Source organism: Podarcis bocagei (assembly GCF_964188305.1).
Source record: "Podarcis bocagei genome assembly, chromosome: 9".
In the NCBI taxonomy this organism is placed as follows: Eukaryota; Metazoa; Chordata; class Lepidosauria; order Squamata; family Lacertidae; genus Podarcis; species Podarcis bocagei.
The window spans coordinates 7,860,083-7,887,930 of NC_138134.1; the positions used below are offsets into that span (position 1 = coordinate 7,860,083).

At 45.3% G+C, this 27,848-nt stretch overlaps 1 protein-coding gene across 8 annotated transcripts in view; it reads right to left on the reverse strand.

Annotated features, from left to right (window-relative positions):
• The window catches only part of PROM1 (prominin 1), a 243,472-nt gene that overhangs the window by 97,802 nt on the left and 117,822 nt on the right, over window positions 1-27,848 (reverse strand). For 6 of the 8 annotated variants that reach the window (XM_081207638.1, XM_081207637.1, XM_081207636.1 and 3 more), the window contains exons 1-2: window positions 13,675-13,822; window positions 529-608 (exon numbers count right to left, since the gene is read on the reverse strand). The gene's annotated coding sequence lies outside the window, so the exon portion shown is untranslated. Of the gene's footprint in view, window positions 1-528; window positions 609-13,674; window positions 13,823-27,848 lie in introns of those variants that run through there. The other 2 variants (XM_081207634.1, XM_081207635.1) reach the window with 2 other exon arrangements.

The window sequence follows — 27,848 nt, forward strand, 5'->3', positions numbered from 1 at the left end:
TGGATTAAACCACAGAGCCTAGGACTTGCCAATCAGAAGGTCGGTGGTTCGAATCCCCACGACGGGGTGAGCTCCCATTGCTCGGTCCCTGCTCCTGCCAACCTAGCAGTTCGAAAGCAGGAATGCAAGTAGATAAATAGGTACCACTCCAGCGGGAAGGTAAATGGCGTTTCCATGCACTGCTCTGGTTTCGCCAGAAGCGGCTTAGTCATGCCAGCCACATGACCTGGAAAAACTGTCTGCGGACAAACGCCGGCTCCCTCAGCTAGTAAAGCGAGATGAGCGCCGCAACCCCAGAGTCGTTCGCGACTGGACTTAGCTGTCAGGGGTCCTTTACCTTTTTATATTTACAGTGTATAATGCAAGATAGTCATAGCCCAGACTATTTTCAAATGGAAATTAAACTTGATTACATATGAAAAGGTTATCTACCCAGCGTATTCAGTACCTAAACCTCCACACAACATAAGAGTAATTTTGAGCTTCAATTTGGGGCATTTAATTTTTTTGTATAAACATCCTACTTACCCAGCCTCTCCAGTTACTTGGATAATAAGTTTTTTGAGCCATTAAATGTGTACTTTCTTGTCCCAAGTGCAAAGATAAACCTGTAATAAAAAGAGCATATTTCTCTAATGTGTCTGACCAGTGCACAAAGAGTAATCAATTCTTAGAAGCAGAAAACAACAGCATGCCTACTTCATGACAGCAAAAATAAAGGGGGTAGTTTTGCTATATAAATAATGTTTTTAACTGGCAATGTATTTAGTTCACACACGGAGCTTTACTGTGGTCCGTAGACCCAAAATACACAGTACAACAATAGTAAATATCAACAGTTACTAAGGTGTAAGATCAGCCTTGGTAGCCAACAGAGGAGCTTTAGCCTGTACATACTGATTTCTGATTTTTACTGCCCCTGAGAGGAATTTTGCTGCAGCCAGGGTAATAGTATCAAACTTATCCTCAAGAATAGTTAGCAACTCAGCATGCAAAGGGGCGCGGGTGGCCTTTGGGTTAAACCACAGAGCCTAGGACTTGCAGATCAGAAGGTCGGCGGTTCGAATCTCCGCGATGGGGTGAGCTCCCATTCCTCGATCCCTGCTCCTGCCAACCTAGCAATTCGAAAGTACCTCAAAGTGCAAGTACCGTATTTTTCACCCTATAGGGCGCACTGGCCCATAGGACGCACCTCATTTTTTGGGGGGGAGGGGAAATGAATAAAAAAAAATTATTCCCCCCCAGCCACGGGGCTGGGGCAGGGGAAGCCCGAGCTTCCCCCGACCCCAGCCCCCAGAACAGGCTGCTATCCGCAAGCCTTGCGTGCCCGGGGGAACTCCCCCCGGGCGCGCAAGGCTTGCGGACACCTGCGCGAAGCACGGGGTGTCCTCCGGAGGGCGTCCCATGCTCCAGGCTGCAGGCTGCCGACCGCAAGCCTTGCACGCCCGGGGGAACTCCCCCCGGGCGCGCAAGGCTTGCGGACACCTGCACGAAGCACAGGGCGTCCTCCGGAGGGCGTCCCGTGCTCCAGGCTGCATGCTGCTGCCCGCCAGCAAGCCTTGCGATCCCATGGGAACTCCCCCCGGGAGTGCAAAGCTTGCGGATAGCTTCCTGAAGCCTGGAGAGCGAGAGGGGTCGGTGCGCACGACGCCTCTCGCTCTCCAGGCTTCAGCGAAAGCCTGCATTCGCCCCATAGGACGCACACACATTTCCCCTTCATTTTTGGAGGGGAAAAAGTGAGTCCTATAGGGCGAAAAATACGGTAGATAAATAGGTACCGCTCCGGCGGGAAGGTAAATGGCATTTCCGTGCGCTGCTCTGGTTCATCAGAAGTGGCTTGGTCATGCTGGCCACATGACCCGGAAGCTGTATGCCGGCTTCCTCAGCTAATAAAGCAAGATGAGCGCCGCAACCCCAGAGTCCCTTTACCTTTACAGCATGCAAAACTAAGCCATAAAATACTTCTCACTAGTTCCATGTCTGTGCATACATTCCCTAAACAGCTACCTTGCTCCTCTTGTCATGTGAATGGGTAAGCAAAGCACAGCAGGGCTTGTTCATCATGAAATCCAAACTCATGGTCATGGCTTGTTTCACCCTAGCAAACCACAATCGCCAAGTCAACATCAAGCCATGGTCTATTGTTTAAGGCTGGCTAACTGTCATGGTTTCTTAAGGTGAACAAACCATGAACCACGGCTCAGACACAGTCTGTTTAACCTGCTAATGTGTAAAGTAGAGAAAAGTGAAAGTGAATGCCTAATACAGCTGACTTAGACAACATGTTGTGGCTTAGTATTATGTGTAAACACAACCAGAGTCTAGAATCTTTAAAAGTAAAGTATGCTATTGGCATGCAGTTTTCCTGTGATTCTTTTCCGGTATTTTAAAAGGATTACATTGTCTCCATACCCTCCAACATTTCTCTGTTGAAAACAGGGACATCCTATTTCATAATAATAATAATAATTTTATCATTTATACCCCGCCTATCTGACTGTGGTGTTGCCACAGTCACTCTGGGTGGCTTCCAACAGATATAAAAACATAATAAAACATTAAACATTTTTAAAACTTCCCTATCCAGGGCTGCCTTCAGGTGTCTTCTAAACGTTGTATAGTTACTTATCTCCTTGGCTTGGGTGGGTCGCATAACTCCATACCCTCTGACATTTCTCTGATAAATATAGGGACATCCTACCATATCCTCTAACATTTATCCGATGAAAATAGGGACGTCCTAAGGTAAAGCATAGGGACGCGAGTGGCGCTGTGGGTTAAACCACAGAGTCTAGGACTTGCTGATCAGAAGGTCGGCGGTTCGAATCCCCACGACAGGGTGAGCTCCCATTGCTCGGTCCCTGCTCCTGCCAACCTAGCAGTTTGAAAGCACGTCAAAAGTGCAAGTAGATAAATAGGTACCGCTCCGGCAGGAAGCTAAACGGCGTTTCCGTGCGCTGCTCTGGTTCGCCAGAAGCGGCTTAGTCATGCTGGCCACATGATCCGGAAGCTGTACGCCGGCTCCCTTGGCCAGTAAAGCAAGATGAGCGCTGCAACCCCAGAGTCGGCCACGACTGGACCTAATGGTCAGGGGTGCCTTTACCTTTTAAGGAAAAGCATCCGAGATCAACTCAGAAACCGTAATGACTTCTGTAAACTTCGGGATGTCCTTGGAAAATAGGGACTCTTGGAGGGTCTGTGTCTCTGCTACAAACATTCCACTGCTCTTTATACAACATGCTGAGAACACTTCCTGTTTACTTCTTCCTAGATGCATAGCACATTCAATCCATACCAGCAGGCATTAATTGACCTTCAAAAGATCTGAGGGCATAGCAGGTACACTGTTTTACAAACTGAGAAAGCGTAGCTAAGAATAAAGTTAGCAGCTGCAGAGTCACACTGAGTCTTAATAACAGAGCTCTGGAGCAAATGTTAATTTACCAATTTTAAATTCCATAATATCAGACAAGTCCTCTGAAATATTAAAGCATGTAAACAATCTTAATATACCACACAAGACCACACAGCCTTCACTTCCAGACACCATAGTCTTTAGCATATGTGCTGCCGGGTTGCAAAAATCCGCCCAGTGCCCCCAAATTTAGTTTAGCCCCCAAATTAACTTTTATTATGCTTATGTCACACACCACACTTACGCCTGATCTCTTGTTTACGAAAGAAGGGAGGAAAAAGAAACAAACTTTTTTATTTGCTCATTTATTTACAATACACTTATATTTAAGTATACAACACCACTACACTTAAACTTATAAGTATTGTTTAGGCACCTACTTAGGAGAAACATCAGTCGTGTCAAAGGTGCCACTGACCCCCCTGCTGCCACATAGCAGCTCAATACAATACGTAACATAATATTTTGATGTAAGAGTTAATTTCGCGTGCACGGCGTCATTGAGAATGACAAGTGCTGTCGTTGAGTCAAGCGCCGCAGTTGTGAATGACAAGCACCGCCACTAGCGTGGCGCATCTTTAGTAAATGAGCGCACAAAGTCGAAAGTCCTTTAGTGAAGCAGTAGGTATACATTTCGGTAATACCTAGGTACATATATATGTATTTTGTTTTTCTAGCTTGATCAAAATTATTTATTATTTCATAACAGGTAGATAGTTAAAAAAAAGGGACGCGAGTGGCGCTGTGGGTTAAACCACAGAACCTAGGACTTGCTGATCAGAAGGTCGGCGGTTCGAATCCCCGTGACGGGGTGAGCTCCCATTGCTCGGTCCCTGCTCCTGCCAACCTAGCAGTTCAAAAGCAGTTCAAAAGTGCAAGTAGATAAATAGGTACTGCTCCAGCGGGAAGGTAAACAGTGTTTCTGTGCGCTGCTCTGGTTCTCCAGAAGCGGCTTAGTCCTGCTGGCCACATGACCCAGAAGCTGTACGCCGGTTCCCTCAGCCAATAAAGCGAGATGAGCGCCGCAACCCCAGAGTCGGCCACGACTGGACCTAATGGTCAGGGGTCCCTTTACCTTTATCTAGATAGTTAAAAGCTTAGGTGGCTTCAGGGTGCCTGGTGCCCCCCAGAATTCGGCGCCCAAGTGTCCCGCACCCCTTGCACCCTGGGTAAAGATGGCCCTGCTTCCAGACTGAGGCACACGTACATTCAAATGAGCTTCCAAGGATTCAGAGGTGATTCTCATGCATTATCTTGTTATCACCCAACCAGCAGTCCTGTTGGCATCATTATCCCTCATACTACATGGCAGGGGGCAGTAGAAAGGGAATAGCTTGCTTAAGGCTACCTAGTGAGTTCATGACAAAGGCATGATTTGAACCAGGGGCCTCCTGGTTTGCATCACAATTGGGCTGGGTGATAGCTGGTTTTCAACATCGTGATATATCAGCAGCTAAACAGTGATAAACTGATAGCATCAAAAGGTCTGGAATAAGGACGGAGGCATTGGCTGGCTTCACGATTTTCCCTGCATCGTGATTTTTGCCGGCGCCTGCTCTTGTGATTGGCTGCCCCCGGTATGAGGAAGGGGAGAGCTGAGTCGGCAGAATTAGCAGGGGCTGCAGGAATCGAGAGAAACATTGGCTGGCTTCATGGTTTTCCCAACATTGTGTTTTTTGCATATCATACACACACACAAACCAAGGTTCACAATATATTGCCAGGTCAAAAATTATGAAGCCTATATCACGATATGGGCTTCAAACTGGTTTTGGACGATATACTGATTTATCGCCCAGCCCTAATCACAATCAATAATTCAACAAGGAGTTTACAATCTACGCTTCAGCCCTGGGAGAATGGGAGATGCAAGGATAACCAAGAAGGATCAAATGTAGGCATAGGAATTCTCAAATCACATGGGCATGCTTTTGCAAAACAGACAGAATCCAGCCCTGCAGCATTTATTTTACTTTAGAGTAAATCATCTATGTTTTATAGAACAAATGAAGGATAGCAAGTTTTAGGAATTAAATATGGACCGGGGATGGGAGAGTAAAGGCATATTAAGAAGTAACTGCTACACTTTCACCCTGCCATTCCTCTGTAAGTGTGTTTCTCAAACTTGGGTCCCAACTGTTGTTGGACCACAACTCCCATCATCCCTAGCTAGCAGGAACAGTGGTCAGGGGTGATGGGAGCTGTAGTCGAACAAAAGCTGGAGACCCAAGTTTGAGAAACACTGCAAGTCTAGGAACTCACAGTCTAGGACATGGGTAGGCAAACTAAGGCCCGGGGGCTGGATCAGGCCCAATCTCCTTCTAAATCCGGCCCGTGGATGGTCCGGGAATCAGCGTATTTTTACATGAGTAGAATGTGTCCTTTTATTTAAAATGCATCTATGGGTTAATTGTGGGGCCTGCCTGGTGTTTTTACATGAGTAGAATGTGTCCTTTTATTTAAGATGCATCTCTGGGTTATTTGTGGGGCATAGGAATTCGTTCTTTTTCCCCCCTTCAAAATATAGTCTGGCCCCCCACAAGGTCTGAGGGAAAGTGGACTGGCCCCCTGCTGAAAAAGTTTGCTGACCCCTAGTCTAGGAGCTGCCCAGAGTGGCTGGAGTCACATGGGTGGGGTATAAATAATATATTATTAGTAGTAAAAAAAAAAAAGTAAAGTATTAGTATAAGATGCTCCCCTCTTTTTTCCTAACCCTCCTAAGATCACTCAGTCAGCTTCATGACCACTATAATGGCTATCATCTGCGTTGAATCAGCATCTTCAGAGATGTAGCTGCACATAGGGCAACAGTGATTACTGGTAATTAAGATGAGGAAACTCATTTCAGGAAACTAACACCACCACAAAATCAGCAATTTGAAGAATTGTGGCTTTACAACTCCATTTACTATGCACTCATTTATAATAAAGAAGTAAAATAAATATGTAGACTGGGAAATCACACACACACACACACACCCCCCCCCACACACAAAAAACTCATCTTGAACTGACGGAACCTCTTCCTGGGATTGCCCAAGATTCAAGAAGCTGCAACTTGTGGAATACAAGGAGAATTTAGCCTTGAAAACAATGCAAGAATGTGTGTGGGGAGGTGGTTTTTACTGCTCTTTCATATTGTGGTGGTGTAACTTTAATTTTTTGACATCAGCCTGGGCCATGGGGAATTTATCAAGAGAGAGGAATACAAATCAAATAAGTAAATAAATGTCAAACGATAATCGAGGGTACCTGGTCGCCTCTCAGCTGAGTGATCAAGCATTGCTGGAGATCACTTTAGAACATGGATAGGTAAACTAAGGCCCGGGGGCCCGATCCGGCCCAATCGCCTTCTCAATGCGGCCCGAGGACGGTCCAGGAATCAGAGTGTTTTTACATGAGTAGAATGTGTCCTTTTATTTAAAACGCATCTCTGGGTTATTTGTGGGGCACAGGAATTCATTCATACAGTATATATTTTTCAAAATATAGTCCGGCCCCCCACAAGGTCTGAGGGACAGTGGACCGGCCCCCTGCTGAAAAAGTTTGCTGACCCCTGCTTTAGAAGAATTAACACAATGATTAGGAGCTGGGTGACGTTTTCAAAAATGGTTTTCAAGTCTCTGTTAAGACTGGAAGCCCCTCTTTGTAAAAGATGAGCTGCGCTATAATTGGCTTATTAAAGCACAGTAAAAGCATCAAAAGAGTGATAATCTCCAGAAGCAAGATTCAGCCATCTCCAGACTGGCAGCTGGTTTGAATTTCAGTCAGCTTCCGAAATTCTTGGGATTATAATTTTGCTAATTGGTATAAAGTCAATTATTATTTATAAAGCACACCCCATGAGGGTACTGCGAAGCAAGTGAGGAAACATTAATAAGCAACATAATATCATCCCTAGAAAATGTCAAGAGGAAAAACAGGAGGTGGGCTTTCAACTCACTCGGGGGAGCAGGGATGGGGCAGGGAGAGAGAGAAAAGAAACGAAAGACTTCGAGGAGAAAACAAATTCAGTTGTGTGAATCAGTCCTCCTCTTTCTCAAGGCTTCTCAAAGAGCCCCGTGCCAATTGGCAGTAAGAAATGCCTCTAGACATTGTTGTTGCTTATCCTGCTTTTAAAAATAAATATAAAAACTTTTTAAAAAGAAAATACCTGCCATTTTTTATATGGACTGGGTGGCTAGAAAAAACAAAATCACAGGCTAGTAACTTTGGGGAATTTACAACACTTTATTACCCCCAATTTGGCCTTGCAATTTGAAGGCATCACCCACTTTCCTGCTTCAGTTTCCGCTTGACTTAGGTGTCATGAAGGAATTACATTGCATGGGCCACGGATGAAAAGAGACAATAGGATTGTGTCGTGCTATTTTTCTAGAAAAAGAGGTGCCAGAACTCACCATGAACACCTCCCTTGTTCTCTTATAATGGCAATGGTGCCCACCTGAGAGGTGCCAGAACTGAGTTCCACCTGGGGGGGAAAATAAACGCCCTGGGACTGGGCATTTCATCAGTCAAAATAGGGTTTTTTTCAAGTGACTTGTGAAGAAAGATTTGATCAAATATTAATTTTATGAGCACAAAAAGAAACACATGCTGCTGCTTGCAGTTAGCGTAATATATTGAAAAAGTATGAAAATGTTTTAATTGAATTTATAAAGAATCAGTAAAGTTAGTTCGGTTGTTCAAAGTTTCTGTTTCTGCTTGGAGAAGATTGCTGTTATTGAGGATAGTTTGGCTGCTAAGTTTGCTCTCGCATGACTGCTGTAGGACTATGGGGCTCAACCCTTGCTCTTGGGCAGGAATCAGCAACCTTTTTCACCCGGGGGCCGGTCTACTGTCCCTCAGACCATGTGGTGGGCCGGTCTTTATTTTGAAGAGAAAAAAAAAGCCCCACAAAGAACCCAGAGATGCATTTTAAATAAAAGGACACATTCTACTCATGTAAAAACACACTGATTCCCAGATCGTCTGTGGGCTGGATTTAGAAGGCGATTGGGCCGGATCCAGCCCCCGGGCCTTGGTTTGCCTACCCCTGCTCTAGAGGACCTAATTCAGTGGTTTCCTGCATGTATAGAAAATAATGGAAGACAAGTTGGAACTCGGTTTTACACTACAGCCCAGAGGCCAGTCTCCACCCAGAACACCCCCCCCTTTTTTGAGACCAGCCTTCCAGGCAGCAGTGGAACCACTGAAATACAGGGTTCTTCAAGCACACCCCCTTCAAATAACTCAAAAGGACACCCGTGAATCCAGAAGGGTCACATTTCCACACAGTCCACCATCCTATGTTAGTCATCCCCAGTGGCGTAGCATGGGTTGTCAGCACCCGGGGCAAGGCAAGTAATTTGCCCCCCCTAACCCGTGGATTTGCACCCCCTAACCCGTGGATTTGCGCCCCCTAACCCTAACCCCCAGATGTTGCGCCCAGTGCGGCCGGCCCCCCCTGCACCCCCCACGCTACGCCACTGGTCATCCCCCAGAGCAACCAAAACAAACACATTTCCTTCTTTCACCCATCACACACTTTCCCTCTGCAGTGCAAATGCACACACGATGTTGTTCCTGGATTACCAGGCCAAAGAAGAGGGAGGGGGAATATAATAATAATAATAATAATAATAATAATAATAATAATAATAATAATAATTTTTTTATTTATACCCTGCCCTTCCTGGTTCAAAAGCCAGGCTCTGGGCGGCTAACAACAAATTTAAAACCCTTTAAAACCCTGCGGGCCGGATTGAGAAGGTAATTGGGCCGTATCCAGTCCATGGGCCTTAGGTTGCCTACCTCTGCTCTTGGGCCTTGCTACTGTGTGGCATTACAAGGAAAAATAAAAAAAAGCTTCCATTAACACTGTAGCATTCTTGGCATTGTGAGATATGTGACAATGGTTAAATAACAGGTGGTCAATTGACAGCCCTTGCCTGGTCAATTAGCCAGTGTGCTAATCTCAGGCAAAAATAGAGAGAGGTCACTGCCCTTCAAGTAGCTTACAGTCCGAAAAGCTGAGATGGAACTGAAGCTGGATAATGAAGTAACATGAAGACAATTCAATTCAGAAGAGTGGAGAGAAGATCTGGCGATTCTTATGGACTACTTTTGGCCAGGCAGCAACTGCCACCTCACTTTTTTAAAAAAATATATCACAATTTTAATTTATTTTTTTGGAATTAGAGACAAAAGTTCACTATTGCTCTCACAATGACACAAATTTGGTTACCATAAATACGCTAAGCCTAAGCGGTATTAAATAGAGCTTTTCAACAAACAAACAAACAAAATAAAACAAAGACCCAAAACTACATCTCTGACAGTTCGATGAACTAATAAAGTTGTAACAAAGTCACAGCCTTCACCATAAACATAACAAAATTAAAATTAAATGTATCACCGAGACTGAGCAACTACATTGGTAGCAGTAATAAGTATTCCACTAGTTCTCCAGAGCTAGTAAAAAAAAGATAAGGTTAAGATCCAACAGTAATAATTTTTCTGAACGAAATCTTTGTTTTCTTTTGTACTACAGGTAAGAGGAGTGGTTAACGTAAATGTTATGTAGTGTATCTTTTAAACTAGCAAACATTTTTAACAATGCTTTTAAGAACTTAAATTAGTTATTATTTATCACTTGAGTTTGGGCTTAAGGCTTAACCCAGACTTTTGTTTATACAATTATGGTGGGCAAAGAGCAGGAAAAAGTACCAAGCTCAATAACCTTGGTGTTGGGGAGAAATGGACCAACACTTAAGGTGGTGAGAACACTCTAATACACATTTAACAAGGAGGAAGAGGATACAGTCCTTTAATATAAAGCAAGTACCTGGGCTAAAAGGTTAGCTCCTCCATAAGAGGTGAGGTACAAACTTGAGAAATCCAGCCTGCAGTTGTGCATGGAAAGTAGATGTTCTTTGTTATCAAGTACCAAACTGGATAACGGCACTTAGGAGAGACCATAGCTCAGTGGGTCAGCACATATTTGCAAGCCCTAGGCCCCAGATTTGATCCCTGGTATTAGAGAGACATGGGTGGCGCTGTGGGTTAAACCACAGAGCCTAGGGCTTGCCGATCAGAATGTCGGCGGTTCAAATCCCCATGACGGGGTGAGCTCCCGTTGATCGGTCCCAGCTCCTGCCAACCTAGCAGTTCGAAAGCACGTCAAAGTGCAAGTAGATAAATAGGTACCACTCTGGCAGGAAGGTAAACAGCGTTTCCGTGCGCTGCTCTGGTTCACCAGAAGCGGCTTAGTCATGCTGGCCACATGACCCAGAAGCTGTACGCCGGCTCCCTCAGCCAGTTAAGCAAGATGAGCGCCACAACCCCAGAGTCGGCCATGACTAGACCTAATGGTCAGGGGCCCCTTTACCTTATTTTAATTAGGCAGCTGGAATAGACAGAGAATAGAAAATAGATGCCTACAGTGGCTAACCTATACACTGGGTCCATCTTCTAAGAGCCAAAAAGGCATAAGCTTAAGATAAGGAGCAGGCAACTGCCTATCTACCTTTTCGTAACTGCTAACAAGGGCAAGGAAGCCTAACTCTCACTCTGCAGACAGCACCAAGGAATGAAGAGGCTTATCTCTTCACTCTTTCCACCAAGATCAGAAGGGACACCACACACCTGCACACAGAGTAGGTGCTAAGGGTGGGAGAGTCCTCTCTGGTGCCAAGGAAAAGCAATATATGTAGCTGCCCATTATGCATTAACCAGTTCACGTCAGCTCCCAAGAGCTTTACCGTATTTGTGAATATGGTAGACATGCTCATCCCACAGAGAGCTAGGGGTGGCTGGCAGCTCCTGGAAAGCAAACAGGATTCCCAACGCTGTCCTCCTACCCTATAATACAGGTGCTGAAACAGTGTTAATCTAAAGCAGGGGTCAGCAAACTTTTTCAGCAGGGGGCCAGTCCACTGTCTCTCAGACCTTGTGGGGGGGGGCGGACTATTTTTTTTGGGGGGGGATGAACGAATTCCTATGCCCCACAAATAACCCAGAGATGCATTTTAAATAAATTGACACATTCTACTCCTGTAAAAACACACTGATTCCTGGACTGTCCGCGGGCCGGATTTAGAAGGTGATTGGGCCAGATCCGGCCCCCGGACCTTAGTTTGCCTACCCATGATCTAAAGCGACTTCATGCGTACTTACTAACATTTCAGATTGACCCAGTGCTCTTACACCTAGTTTTTCAATTCCAAAGCGATCTGAGTGGAAGCCATAACTGAAAATATTCCATCTAAAAAACAACAGCTTCCCGAAAGTTACTCCATGTACAGACTAGCACCCTACTAACCTTATCTCCAGCTAAGGCATTTAAGACACTCACCTAAACTAGCCTTGGATATTGCTCAACTTCGAAATTCCTTTCCACAAGCAACCTGCTGCACGACACTCAAGAGTCTCCGGATAAAAAATGATGTGAACCGAGTAGTGTGACTGCCACAATTTGGGGGAGAGATTCAATCACATACCGGCAAATTCAGGTTGTGCGATTAAAGCGGAACTGAATGCCCCGCGGAACAAACCCACTTCCTCAAAAGATCGAACTTTTTGCAAATAAGGAAAGTGAGGGGAATGCACTTGATTTGATACAGCGCTGTTTAACCTCCCCACAAACAAATGAGAGTGAATGATCATTAAACAGCAGTTGCCCTCTAATCCCCCCCCCCCAGCATATCAGGAAGGAATGCTCAGTAAACAGGTCATCTGGAAGCGGCCAGGGAAAAGTTGTGTTTATATTTAAAGGCTGATTGTGTGTGGGGGTTGACCTAGGAGAATTTATGAAACCCAAACACATTCAAATTCTTGACTAGCTCACTGGGGGCAACAATTTGCAGAGCAGAAAAGGAGGGGAGATCTCCAAGTCCCTTCCCTTCTCCCTTTCACTCCTGTGCTTGTTCCAGTACTAAGTGATAACAGCTCAGATCTAACCCTTCTCAGGCAGCGAGTCCCAACCTTTTGAGCTGGGCATGTTTAGCCTGGAGAAGAGGAGGTTAAGGGGTGATATGATAGCCATGTTCAAATATATAAAATGATGTCACATAGAGGAGGGAGAAAGGTTGTTTTCTGCTGCTCCAGAGAAGTGGACACGGAGCAATGGATCCAAACTACAAGAAAGAAGATTCCACCTAAACATTAGGAAGAACTTCCTCACAGTAAGAGCTGTTCGACAGTGGAATTTGCTGCCAAGGAGTGTGGTGGAGTCTCCTATTTTGGCGGTCTTTAAGCAGAGGCTTGACAACCATATGTCAGGAGTGCTCTGGTGGTGTTTCCTGCTTGGCAGGGGGTTGGACTCGATGGCCCTTGTGGTCTCTTCCAACTCTATGATTCTATGAATTCCTCTAACACCGCGCAGCGTGTACCGCTGGTGGATCACAACCTGCAGCAATCTTCTAAACATCCACGGAAAGGCAGTCAATGTCACACATTTGCCATGCGCTCCAAAAGGTGCTGTGAAAGGGAATTATGAGTTGGAAGGGACCCCAGTGGTCATCTAGTCCAACCCCCTGCAATGCAGGAATCTCAACTAAAGCATCCATGACAGATGGCCACTCAACCTCTGTTTAAAAGCCGCCAAGGAAGGACTACCAGTCAGTTGCGCTGCCGAACAGCTCTCTTCTTCCTGCAATGCCTAGGGTAGGCTCTGCGCGAGGCTTCAGCCTGCAGGGAGAAATGGGAGCCCCTCCACGGCGCTTTCCACCCGGGTCCCTGTCCTTCCCTCGACGGCGGCGCCCACTTGCGCAGCGCAAGCCTGCCTAAGGGCGCAGCAGCACCTCCTGGGCAAGCGAGCCCTGCGGGAATCCTCGCCTTAAAGCAAACGGAGCAGCGGCGCGCGCCCTGCCCGGGGAAATTAACTCCTGCCGGGACCCCTTCGCTGCCCCTTGGAAGAAAGGAAGCGCCCTGGCAGCCTCGGGGTGCAGCGCGCTCTTGCGCCTGTTTCCATCTCCCAAGAAGAAGCGTGCCTTTGCAGCACGAGCCTCGCACGCATTTACTCGGGAGTAAGCCCCGCCGAGTTCGAGGCTTCCCACGGTATGTGCCCTCGGGGCTGCACAGCTTCGCTTTTCTTTGGGGGTGGGGGTGGGGAGGGAATGCGCGCAAAGTCCCGAGGATTGCGCCCTTTTCCCCAGGAGAGGCTCTGCCGCCCTAGGAACCCCGGGACCGGCCCGTGCTTGAGCATGGAGAGGGGGGTCCCCCATCCAACCCGAGCGCGCAATCCGGAGAGGAGGGTGGGCGCGGCGCAGGCTACTCACCCGGGTCGCAGGCACCCGCCCCCTCGCCGCGAGCGAGGCTCCAGCCGCGTAAAAAACTCGCTCTTGCCGCGCCCGCGCTGCTGCTGCCGCTGCTGCTGCAGCTTCTCCGCCCCCTGCGCGCGGCATCTGCTCGCCTCCGGGCCTCCCTTCCCCGCCACGCGCTCGCGCGCTCGCCTGAGCGCGATCCCGCCCCTCTCCGATGCGTTGCGGGCTCGAGCCACCTGCGCAGGGAGCGCGCCTGGGAAAGCGGGTGGGTCGAGCTGGGGTGTTCGAGGGATGCGAAGCGAGAGCCGGGCAGGCTTGGAAGTTAGAGCCCGTGGGGCGCAAGGAGGCCGGGGCGCAATTCCTGGCGCAAAGCGGGCAGCTTTCCTGGGTGGGGAGCAGGAGCTTCGTGGAAATGAGCGGGATTGGGGCCCCTGCGGGCGCAGGTTGCATACCAGGGGTCGTGGGCGTAGCCAGTGATGTAGAAAAATAGCTAAAGAAGCTGAAAACCAAGACCAAATAAACCTAAGAGACATATATAAACCTTTTCCTCAATTTTGCCTTTAGCCTGCTCTCCTTTTAATTCGCTTCTCCCGTTATTCCCCTCCTTCGAATCCCCCCCCCTTATTGTCAAATAAAGCATTTTTCTTTCCTCCCTGCATGCCCATTACTCTATTTCCTCAATTTACCCTATCTCTGTCTGTTTTTATAATTGTATCCAAGTATTCTGAACTTAGCTTTGGGTGGGGTCCCTCATACGCTTTTTCACCTTTGCGTGGGGGACCCAGTTGCAACCGAATAAAGGATCTGTGCTTTTGAAAAGCCACTTGTTTCTTTCAATCCTTGGTTGGAAATCACCCGTCTTCTCCAACCGTAGCGGACCCCTGTGAGGCCCCGAACCCAAATTCTAAGTGTTTTTTCACATCACCAGGCCTTTTGTTGGTGGGAGAGAACCTCAGTTAGCTATGTATTTTTATTGATTTTACTGATGGGGGGGGGGAGATGCTCCTCCCTGCCCCCCCCATGCCAGGGATGCCAACTTGAATAAAACATTGTGGGGACCCAGATAAGCCCTGCCCCACATAATGGATCACATGGTGCAGTGTACACACGACGTTTGAATGGGAATACCCATCATTTTTTGGGGGGGGGAGGTGGCCACCTCAAATATTTTAGGGGGGGCTGAAGGGACCTTAGTCCCTAGGAGTTGGCTCCTATATGTGCTTCTCTTGGGAGGGGGTGAGCACAGGCATTTCCCAAGTGCACGTGGGGTTGCAAGTAGAGGCAGAAACTTAAACTTCAGGGCCTCTAATCCCAGAGCGACCCCAGATTAATTTTAGGCCTTATCGCTTAAAAAAATTGCTTTAAAAAGTGCCTCATGCATGTATATTAAAAGGTAAAGGGTAAAGGGACCCCTGACCATTAGGTCCAGTCGTGGCCGACTCTGGGGTTGCGGCGCTCATCTCGCTTTATTGGCCGAGGGAGCCGGCGTACAGCTTCCGGGTCATGTGGCCAGCATGACTAAGCCGCATCTGGCGAACCAGAGCAGCGCACAGAAATGCCGTTTACCTTCCCGCCGGAGCGGTACCTATTTATCTACTTGCACTTTGACGTGCTTTCGAACTGCTAGGTTGGCAGGAGCAGGGACTGAGCAACAGGCGCTCACCCTGTCGCGGGGATTTGAACCACTGACCTTCTGATCGGCAAGTCCTAGGCTCTGTGGTTTAACCGCTCTGAAGATCTTTGCCACGTATTGTCAACGCAACCAATTAACCATCAACCATGCTAAATCTAAGATTCTGATTTTCGCCAGAAGTCGGAGATTATACGAATGGAAGCTTGGTGGAGCAAAAATAGAGCAAGTCCTAAAATTTCAATACCTAGGAGTTATTTTTAACCCACAGCGCCACCCGCGTCCCTTCATGCATGTATATTACATTTCCCTATTTTTCCATAATTTTCATCCATCCTAATAACTCGAAAACTATAATGCATGGGACATTTTTATTCACACCAGTGACTTTGACATGTGAGATAATCCAGTGCAGCCATTTTAATCAAAATCTGAGATGTAGTAGCTAATTTTTTACTTAAAAAAATAAATGTGGTGATCTGTCGTGGAACAACCCCATTGAAGGAAATAACAGGGGTTCCCCAGACCTTGCTGCTGGTTGAGAAGGGAAGCCCATATCAGTTCTGGGCTCCTAAAATGTAGGTCCGTCACTGGTTGCAAGGGGATGGGGAAGGCGCCTGGCAGGCTGCTTCTGTGTGCGATTGCTCAGAAGGGAGCCCTGCGGAGTCCAGTCCCAAACCCCAGCCAGGAATGCAAACTTAAAAGCAAGCAAGGAGCAGTTCAAAGGATTGATCCCCCTGGAGATCTCCACAAAGGACCGTGACTAACTGAAAAAGGCAATAAATAGTTCATTTATTGTGTGCTCAACCTGGGAAGGGGAGCAGATGTTAACATAGATCATAAATTACTTTATCCATCGATTTCCTGTCCTTGCCCTTCCTTGGTTTCCGTATTTACTCTTGAATGCTGCATATTTCACTGCCAGCTCTTCTCACTTCTTCCTTGGCAGGGGGAGAAGCAAGGAGAAGCAACTGCAGGTTCCAGCGAGGTCCCACAGACCTCTTGAGAGATCTCACCAAAAGCACCAGAAGCCACTTGATCCAATGGGCTGCTTTTTAGTGCTCGTTTTTGTGGGTTGTAGCATAAGCAGTCAAGTACATCACTTCCTGTTTGCCTAGAGTGGACACAGACAGGAGGATATTGATCCAGCCAGCTGAACTTCCTGTTACACCTGGTCTGGAGCATCCTCTCCCTGCATGTGACCAGGTAGGTGGGCATGACCCTTGCAGACCTCACAAAAGGCCAGTCACGGAGCTACCTTCCTCTTTTGCTGCCTTTTCTTCTCTTGGACTACACTGCTGGCTCTCTGCCAGCAGCACATGGGCCCATCCTTACAAGGATGTAAGCTACACTGTATCTGTAACTACAACCTAAAGCCTGCCTTCAGGGATCTAGCTGTGAACTGAATGTGAGTAAACTTCTTATTACTTTTAAAAGAAGCTTCATATGTCTTTATTCTTTTTAAAGGTAAAGGTAAAGGTACCCCTGACCGTTAGGTCCAGTCGTGGACAACTCTGGGGTTGCAGCGCTCATCTCACTTTATTGGCCAAGGGAGCCGGCGTACAGCTTCCGGGTCATGTGGCCAGCATGACGAAGCCGCTTCTGGCGAACCAGAGCAGCGCACGGAAACGCTGTTTACCTTCCCGCCGGAGTGGTACCTATTTATCTACTTGCACTTTGACGTGCTTTAGAACTGCTAGGTTGGCAGGAGCTGGGACCGAGCAACGGGAGCTCACTCTGTCGCGGGGATTTGAACTGCCGACCTTCTGATCGGCAAGTCCTAGGCTCTTATGCAGTCCTAAACCATGTGCAGCACCCTTCCCCAACCTGATGCCTCCAGATGTGTTTATGACCAAAGTCGCTGGCTGGGGCAGATGGAAGTTATGCTCCAAAACATCTGAAGAATGGGTTCTCTGCCGCGTGTGTGGAGGAAAATCTTAAACACGTTGTAGAGTTCCCAAAAATAGACCAGAGCTATTCATCCAGCAGAGCTTTACTGCTACTGAAGGCAAATGAGCGTAATGGTCACAAATCCAATACATTCAGAATTGGCACTGTCCATAAGAAATCCAGTTGCAGCAGATTTGCAATAACTTATAATAACACAAAACTTTAACACTATATGCAGAACAAAACATCACACCAGAACAAAGAGAGAGAAAGAGAAAGTAAGTGAAGACCCAGGTTCCTTATTGCTTTGCTATTATAGTCAGTATGACCTCAACAGAAAGAGATAACAGAACAAGTTTAAGCCAGCTGTACTCTGCTTTTCAGAAGGAATAACCCAAACAAGAACCTTCTTTCACATAGAGAAGAAACCTTCCAGAACCCTCTTGAACTAAGCTGAACAGGAAAGATCTCTACACATCAGATCAATAGTTTCTGTACTAAGAAATGCAAACTGTCATTCTCATCTTATCAAATGCCCAGAAATTCTGCAATAGGCACACCCTGCTATCATAGATATCATAGACCCAGAGAATTATCTAGTCCACCCCCTGCAGTGCAGGACTATGTAGCTGTCCCTTACAGGAATTAAACCTGCAACCTTGGCATTATCAGCACCACGCTCTAACCAGCTGGACTATCTGGAGAGCACCAGCTTGGGGAAGCTGATGGGAGAGGTTTGGATGTCCAGATATGTAACTATTGCATTTGTAGCCCATGTTGCATCTTCAAGGAGCTCAAAGTGGTGTACATGGTTCTCCCCATCCTCAATTAATCTCCACAACAGCCCTGTGAGGTAGGTTAGGCTGAGAGGCAGTGACTGGCCCAAGGTCACCCAGTGAGCTTCGTGGCCAGGTAGGAATCCCAGGTCCCAGTCTAACCACTACACTACACTGCCTAGAGGGTCTGATCTCTCTCTCCACAGTCCATTGTATGTGCAGCAAAGATCTTACAAATTGTCTTTCCAAGCAGGGTTTCCTAAGCTTCAAACTGAAGGCCACATAAACCCCTACTCAATTTGTATTATCTATAATCTATCTAGGTATCTAGGTATCTATCTATCTATCTATCTATCATCTATCTATCTATCTATCTATCTATCTATCATCTATCATCTATCATCTATCTATCTATCTATCTATCATCTATCTATCTATCTATCTATCATCTATCTATCTATCTATTATCTATCTATCTATCTATCTATCATCTATCTATCTATCTATCTATCTATCTATCTATCATCTATCTATCTATCTATCTATCATCTATCATCATCATCATCTATCTATCTATATCTATCTATCTATTATCTAACATCTATCTATATCTATCTATCTATCATCTATCTATCATCTATCATCATCATCATCATCATCTATCTATCTATATCTATCCATCTATTATCTAACATCTATCTATCTATCTATCTATCTATCTATCTATCTATCTATCTATCTATCATCTATCTATCTATCTATCTATCTATCTATCTATCTATCTATCATCTATATCTCTGTTCCAGTGGGCCCACCTCTGTGATGTCATAATGCCAAAAGGTTTTTGTTGGCCCTCAAGACACCTTGAATTATTATTTTACTAACTTTTTATTTTATTTTACTGCCTGCTCCTGTATGTTCCCTGCTATGATACGGTGATGCCAAAAGTTTTCCGGTGACTCCTCTGTCCCACAGCAATTTGCCATTTCTTTAAAAAAGTAGTACTAAAAAACCAAACTACTGGCCACTGCCATGGTTTCCAAAAGATGTTTGAAACCTCCCAAAGACCACGACGATGTGTCCTTAAAATAAAATTTTAAAAGGCCACACCTTCTTTTACACTTCAGTCACAGGATTAACCCTGAGTCAAACACCAGTAAAAGTTAGGAAGCCAAGCTTTAAAAAAACGGGGGACAGAACAACCAGAGAGTGGATGAGGAGCTACAAATATGTGCTTTCCCAGTCCTTTACACAAAGGTATCTCAGGAAAAGGAAGAGGCGCGTTGCTGGTCTCTGCCTGGCTCAGGGGTCTGCAACCTGCGGCTCCAGAGCCGCATGTGGCTCTTTTACACCTTTGCCGCGGCTCCGGGGCGGATACTAGCGAGGGGAGGAGGCGCATTGTGCGCCCCGACACTCCCCACTGTGGCGGGCGCTGTACTGGCTGTGACGTCGCATGGGGGCGGTGCATGCGTTAGTCACGCACCGTCCCAACGTCACATTCCCGCCCGCTACATTGTAAGGGGCATGTACGCTGGTCACTGCATTGAAAGGGGGCATGTACGCTGGTCACTGTTTTGAAGGGGAGTGAAGAACACACACACAAAAAAGATAACTTGTTAATTTAACGTTTATTTCTATGAGGAGGAGTAATTCTGAGGGGTCAAACAAAGAAATAATAAAAAAGTGACAAAAAACTTATTTTTATAATGACGAGTTTTGCGGCTCCCATGTTTTTTTTCTTTGGAAACGGGTCCAAGTGGCTCTTTTTGTCTTAAAGGTTGCAGACCCCTGGCCTAGCTGTTTGTTCAACCTCATAGGCAGTCACACTGATTTCCAAACTCAAGTCATGATTAGAAATGGGAACAGCAGCCTGGGGAGTTTTGCAGCTGTAATCTTGACAGGTAATCAGAGCAGCTAGTCCTTTTCTTATAAACCAAACGTGATAGTTGCCTTCACAGAGTTACTTTGAAATAAGTTGCTCAGGTCTGAAAGCCAGCATACAAAGCTGCTTCTTTAAACCTTAAGCAATGACATTAAAAAATAAAAATAAAATACTACATATACCCAGAAGAGTTTGTGGCATCCTTCCCCCCCTTTTTTTCCCTTTCCTGAAATGCAAATGCATACTTAGTCTGAACTCTATGTGGGTTTAGGCCTCCCTAAGACCATTGATTTCAACAGATGAAGACGTTAGACTTTTTGGAGCTAGCCGACCTGACTGGAAGAATCCGCGATCAGAAAGAAGAGGAATATCGAGAAGATTGGAAGAAACTGAAAGACTATTTAGCCAACTATTGTAACATACAATAAGTAGAAGTTACTTGAAAGTATCAAATGGGCCTAGGACTAGAGTAAGAATGAATTGTAAAATACTATGGATTTAGATAATTATGAAAAGAGAAGAAGATTGTAAATTAAAGGTGTCAATTTGATTAGAAAGAGGATATTGGAGACCTGTTAAAAAGTGATTCAATGAGGGGTTCGAGGAAGTCAGTTAACAATGAAAATTAAACTAGGTCTTAAAGTATTAGGTGTTTACATGTTTGTTTTTGTTGCCTTTTATAGTATTGTAATGTCTTTTTTCTTTATTTGTGTGTTTTGTTTGTTATAAACTTGGAAAATCAATTTTAAAAAATTGGAAAAAAGACCATTGATTTCTAAACTTTTCGGCATGCTTTACTTTGCATAGCATTGAGTTGCAAGTTAAGTTTTAATAACATTGTATTAAACCATGCTGCTCCTTTTCCCAACTTCACTAGTTTTCAGCATACAGTAGCAAACTCTTGCCTGCTGCAACACTACTAAACTGAGAAGCACCGACTGTGGCTCAAGCTGCAACATGCCTGCACTTGTAGTTGTACATACAAAATCTGCATAAATCCACTCAGCTGCCCAGTGCAGACATATAGCCCGGTTTGCAAATTGGAAACAAGCCATAGGGACCTACTGAGCCAGCCCTCTCCTCTGGCTGCCCCGCTCCCCACTACAAAATTCTCCATTATCAGATGCTGACAATGGATAATGCTAATCAGGTTCTTTCTTCAACTCCACTTCAAACCTCAATTTAAAATCCAGGTTACAGCTGAAACCCTTGCAAGGAAGTGGTCTGGAAGGGAGAAACTTTACATACATGCATCTATGCACAGTGATTTTAGGGAGCTGGTGTTACATCTGAGTAGGCTAAGTCTTGCATTTGAGGCAAAGGATGATCACAATGTGGTTTGGGTAATAATAATAATAATAATAATAATATTTTGATGCTGCTTTTATATGTCCAGAGTGCTATACATACATTGTGCAATTACTATAAGGTAGGTCAGTGTTATCTATATTGTAAGGGAAGTCAATCTTATCCCTATAAACAGTTTACAAATAAAAATGTACATTGATATGGTGCACAGTCCAAAAGATTTTAACTCACATGGGCTTTGGCTAAGGAATACATATAGGTTACTTTCTGAGTAATTGGTTTATTTCTTTTACCAAGTGGATAATAAAACCTGTTGTTGGTAAATTTGACCAAGGTCCATTATCTTTTTATTTATTTATAAAAAAATACAAAATAATTTTTACCAGTCACTGTGAAGCAACAATGGGGAATACTATTGAGATCATGTAGGCTGGGGGTAGACAATCTGGGTGCATAGCTGTCAACGTTTTCCTTTTTTTAAGGGAAATTCCCTTATTCCGAATAGGATTCCTCGCAGGAAAAGGGAAAAGTTGACAGCTATGTCTGGGTGGCTGCCTTGGGGCACCAATGCTGGATTCTTAACTTATCCTTTATATCATAGAGGGGACCCAAAGGTCTTCTAGTCACCCCCTGTGATGCAGGAATCTCAGCTAGAGCATCCATGGCAGATGGATGTTGTGGCCGAGGACATACTTTGGATAAATAATGTCACAAAGCTTCAGTTTTAATGTTTTTACACTGCATTTCTGAGTTTGCTTGGGACTCACTGCATTCAGTTAGACTTGCACCCTAGTAAAAATGCTTAGGGTCATAGCCTCACAACCCAGCCATGAGCATTAAAGGTAAAGGTAAAGGGACCCCTGACCATTAGGTCCAGTCGTGGCCGACTCTGGGGTTGTGGCGCTCATCTCGCTTTATTGGCCGAGGGAGCCGGCGTACAGCTTCCGGGTCAATGGGGTCAGCATTGACTAAGCCACTTCTGGAGAACCAGAGCAGCGCACGGAAACACCGTTTACCTTCCCGCTAGAGCGGTACCTATTTATCTGCTTGCACTTTTGGCGTGCTTTTGAACTGCTAGGTTGGCAGGAGCAGGGACCGAGCAACGGGAGCTCGCCCCGTTGTGGGGATTTGAACCGCCGACCTTCTGATCGGCAAGTCCTAGGCTCTGTGGTTTAACCCACAGCGCCACCTACATCCCTAAGCATTACTCAGAAATAAATTATTCTGAGTTGACTGGGGTTTACTCCCAAGCAAGTGTGCTTTGGATTGGATTCATAAAATCAGACCTCCAAGATTTCAGGAATATGCCAATTTACACAGTCATTTCATGGGTTTACATTACATTCTCCTTGACTCTTGAATTAGGGGTTAGCATTTATCATGTAATGAATATGAACAGAAAGAACCATAGGGAGCATACTTTGCAGCTGTCTGAGAAATAATGTTTAAAATGCTTGTCGTTAATTTATTGGAATAAACTCAGCAATAACCCATTCATTGAAAACCTTGATTCAAATTAGGAACAAAAGACTGAGTGTAATTATTTTCAGGACAGTAGCTGAAAGCTATTGAGGAAAGGTGTCAACTTGAAATTTGAATTCAGTGGGTTTTTGTGTGTGTGGTTTTTTTTAGTAATCCAACACAAAGGGTAACATTGCTATTATTTGCACAGATGTTCTTACTTGCTAAAATAAAAATCATCACCAGTGCCCATCAACTGAACATTGCTTTTTCCCATTGTGAGCCTGTACTCTACCTCCATGTCTTCTTCTTTTTTAATATACATTTTTTATTAGTTTTTACATATATTTTCCAAACAGAACATATAATAATCTCATCTCATTTTATGCACCTCCATGTCTTCTTTACTGCAAATGCTGCCCTGACACTGCTCTAAATACAAAATTATTAGATTCCTCACGGGCTTTTCTGTGAACTGGTTGCCATAGTATTTGAGTGCTTAAGACATCCATATAATCATAGCTGTCAACTTTTCCCTTTTCTTGCGAGGAATCCTATTCGTAATAAGGGAATTTCCCTTTAAAAAAGGGGAACGTTGACAGCTATATTTATCTTTACTCATGAGAGAGAGGCAAAAATAGAACGGCCCAAACGCAGAAACATCGAAACACAGAATGGGTGTTTTCGAACCCAGAGCCCCTTGTGTCTGCTTCTGGAACGAAAGCTGGGGACTTAGTGGAAGCCTACAGGCCAGGAAACAGAGGTGCTGATCCACAGAACCAACCTGGCTTCCAGGTGAGAGGTTGGATGCTGTGGAATTGCACCTAGGCTGAGAGCACAAAGCCACTCCCGACATAAGGAGGGGGGGTGCGGGCTCACGCCCCCATCTACATCCTTGCGGGGCTGGCTCCCGAGTTTCATTAATATTCATCATTTACTTTGCCAGCCAATTGGCTGGCGGTGGGGGCGGGCTTACTAGGGGGCATTTAAGGTTGGGGCAGCCTGTGCTCGCCCCTTTCTTTCCTTTCAGCAGCTGAGACTACAGAGCTGAATGCTGGGGTAAAATGTGGAGCCTGGGTTGGGTGAAACAGCCTATCATACTTTGGCTGGTTTCCTGTGCTGGTACTGCCTCTTGGATACTTTATTTTGCTATACAGCGGTACCTTGGTTCTCAAATGCCTTGGTACTTAAACAACTTGGAACCAAAACACTGCAAACCAGGAAGGAAGTGTTCCAGTTTGCAAACATTTTTCGGAAGCCGAACATGCTCCATTTTGAGTATTGCATTTCCGATTTGAGTGTTTCACTTCCGATTTGAGGGTCACACTTCCGATTTGAGCGTCTGTCTGCTTTTGCTATTTATTTTGCATTTTTGTTTTCGAGGCTCTCTTTTTTTGTTTTTGTGACTGTGTGGAACCCAGTTCGGCTACTGATTGATTGTGTGACTGCAGTACATTGTTTATTGCTTTCATTTATGGATCAATGGTCTTGTTATAGAGTAAAATTCATGTTAAATTGCTGTTTTATGGGTATTTTAAAAGTCTGGAATGGATTAATCCATTTTGCATTACTTTCTATGGGAAAGCATGCCTTGGTTTTGCAACGCTTTGGTTTTGGAACGGACTTCTGGAACGGATTAAGTTTGAGAACCAAGGTACCACTGCATGATAAACCAGACAACGATGATTTTTTTGCCTGTTGTAGAAGTTGTAATGAGCTGTGCTGGATGCCGTATGACTTTAAATTGTATTTTTACAGATGTGCCCTAGACCATCTGAATGAACTTGCATCCTTGGTCTAGAGTCTGCAGAATATAAACGAAATAATACATAAACTAAATAAACTGAAGTGGCAGAATGAATATAGGTATATTCCATTTGGACAACTCCAGCTTCCTAATCCTAATTCTTTTCGTTAAAAACTGAAAATTCAGTAAGTGCAAAATGGGTGGGAAAGGGAAACTTTCAGAAGAAAAACGATCAGCTTCTCATTTGACCTCAGACGGAGAAATGAACATTTGGCTGTAGGCATTTCATTTGTCCGCTTTGTGTCAAAACACACACACACACACACACACACTAGCAAGGAATGCTTTCATGTTGAGTGAAATTTACCCAGCTGAATATCACTTTGTAATCCCTTGGGAAGTGTCATCGCACATGGGCCTTGTTTTTAGGCTGGGCTCTCTTTGCCCTCTCAGAACCAGGCAAGATAAAAATGACAACTCATCATGGAAGATTTAAAATGATACTCATTGTTTTTCATATTCAGTGAAGGCCACAGCTTGTTCTTCAGGCTTCACAGCTAAATAAAGATGTGAAATGACAAGGGATTACATGTACGCTATTGTGAGTTGTTCTCCCCTCGTGATTTTCGGCAATTTGTGTTTTTATTTCTACCGGCAGGATTTGACATCCTGACGTATTGGTACATCAGAAACAGAGAAAATAGGAATTAAATAAGGGGGAGCACACATATCTGCAGCAAACCAGATGTCAATGTCCTCTACAAGGTCTGTTTTTCTTAGCTGGGCAGCTGGAAGAGATGAAAAAGGATGGATATTATAATAATGTAGAACGTAGTCTTATTAGTGCCAACCTGGTGGCCCAGTCATGCCATAACAAACAAGCATCTATCTTCAGCATATGACCTGAAACCCTCCCAGTGCAGGGATGCCCTTTTGTGATGCAAGAGAGGAGATGTAGGAAGCAACCAGGGCTAGATTTGGTTTCTGCAGGAACAAGACCCAAATGGAAAAACAGACCATCCTATTTTGTAATGCTCATGCGAGGAGTGATAAGGACATCAATGGCCAAACCATTTAAAACAAAGTAGCCCCTCAGAAGACCCCTCTGCCTGACATTCTCGTTTTCCTCCATATCAAAAACATATAACTGTATTTCAAAGCAGATTTGACAGTTCTTCCGGTCTCTTTATGCCTGTCAGATTTATTTTGTTTTCAAATGTGTGCCCTGCCTCCTGACTCCAGAGAGAGCTCAGGACAATTTACAGCATTTAAATAATAGGGGGAAAGCTTCTCTGAGCGGAGTGTCTCTTCAACGGCATAGCTGAGGTGGCCTTGCAGATGAATTTGGTTCCTCCTGAGCAGGGGTCAGCAAACTTTTTCAGCAGGGGGCCGGTCCACTGTCCCTCAGACTTTGTGGGGGGCCAGACTATATTTTTTTGGGGGAAATGAACAAATTCCTATGCCCCACAAATAACCCAGAGATGCATTTTAAATAAAAACACACATTCTACTCATGTAAAAACACCAGGCAGGCCTCACAAATAACCCAGAGATGCATTTTAAATAAAAGCACTCATTCTATAAATAATAAATTATTATTATTATTATTATTATTATTATTATTATTATTATTATTATTATTACTCATGTAAAAACACGCTGATTCCTGGACTGCCCGGGGGCCAGATTGAGAAGGCGATTGGGCCACATCTGGCCCACGGGCCTTAGGTTGCCTACCAATGCTCCTGAGGAATGCTTGGGAAGTTTCCACATGGAAAGATTCTAGAGCTTCAGACTTGTTCACCAACTTTGGCAATGAAGGTTTTGCTCTGTGCCTAAGCATCATGCCAACCTAGCAGTTCGAAAGCACGTCAAAGTGCAAGTAGATAAATAGGTACAGCTCTGGTGGGAAGGTAAACGGCGTTTCCGTGCGCTGCTCTGGTTTGCCAGAAGCGGCTTAGTCATGCTGCCACATGACCCGGAAGCTGTACGCCAGCTCCCTCGGCCAATAAAGCGAGATGAGCGCCGCAACCCCAAAGTCGTCCACGACTGGACCTAATGGTCAGGGGTCCCTTTACCTTTAAGCATCCAAATCACACAAATCCAGACGGCCTCTGTAGGTCAAACTGGGCATTCCACAAAACACACGGCTGCTTCTGAAAACAGCATGTCCTGACATCTTGATGTTTCACATGCTGCACTTCCTGCCCCTCCCTCACACCCATGAGCTTCTGTTTGTGGTGTATCCGGGAGCTGAGAGGGGGAATTAAAAGGCGCAGGTTATGGCTTCTTCTTTTTGTAAACAGCTTACCTTAGAGATTCCATTTACAATCAAGCAGTATGTACATTTTGTTAAATCAATTAAAAAAAATCATTTTGGGCAGAATTAATGATGATAGAAATGTGTGCCTTCCATTTTGTTAGGAAAATGGCGTTCAGACGTATGGCAACCCATGTTGGCAGTGCGGTTTCCCCATAAAAACAGCTCAAAAATGGTTTGTTTGCTTTTTGCGATTTTGCCAAAGGAAAGCTCAACACCTTTTCTGTCCACAACTGCCTCATTGGGTGCAAACCTAGAAGTAGCCGAGAGATGTAGAAAGTGTGTTCTCCCTCATGGAGAGCACAGGTTGCGGGCGAGGCTGACAAGACACCTCACTGTTACTAGGCAAATGTTTTGGCCATCCTTTAAGCAGGGGCGGGCTGTTACTGGGGAAATCTACATATTGCCATTTGTTGATTGACAGCCCTATTTGTTAAATACAATGCTCGCAGCGAGGAACGTCCTCTTTTCGCTGCTTACTACGGATCACCCGCCCCCCCTTCCCTAATTTTAGGCTGTTTGCTTGACCTTGCTATGCCTGTCATGGGGTCGTCTGCTTTGGGGCAGGGGCCTCGTAGGAATTTTGTCCATTTGGCTGATTAGTGTGTGCCACTTGGTTTTTGCCTAGCAAATCGTCACAACTTGTAAGGTTTGCAGTTAGGCATTGGTCTTGGAATTGGTTGGTGGAGGGGTATGGATTCGGCTGTGCCTGCCCCTCCAAAATGCTGCTGCTGCAAGGGTTTTCCATTAAAGGAACCCAGGGGCTCCCCATGCTTTTGTCCGAAACCCCCTGGCAAGGGGCTAGGGCCATGAAGGCCCCGGGAGCATTCTGGGGAGAGGTGAGGCATGGTTCCCAGTCCCGTCTCTCTCCCCAGGTGACTTACCCTTTCTGACTTCGCGGAGGGTGCGAATGTCAGAGCTGTCCCCGTGCAGGGTCAGTTAGTCGCTACCAATGCCTAAGCAACCACTCACATTGCTGTAATTTGAATAAAGTTGTGGCCAAAATTATGCCAAAAACTTAAACAAAAATTAAGTGTCAATTGTGTTTTTCTTTGGGGGGTGTCTTGGGGACCTCGACACGCAACAGATAGACATGCCAAACCTAACTTGTAAGTCTACTTTTGAAAATCAAGTGTTAATTCCTCACTCTGGACATTTCATGCCTGACAGTGCTG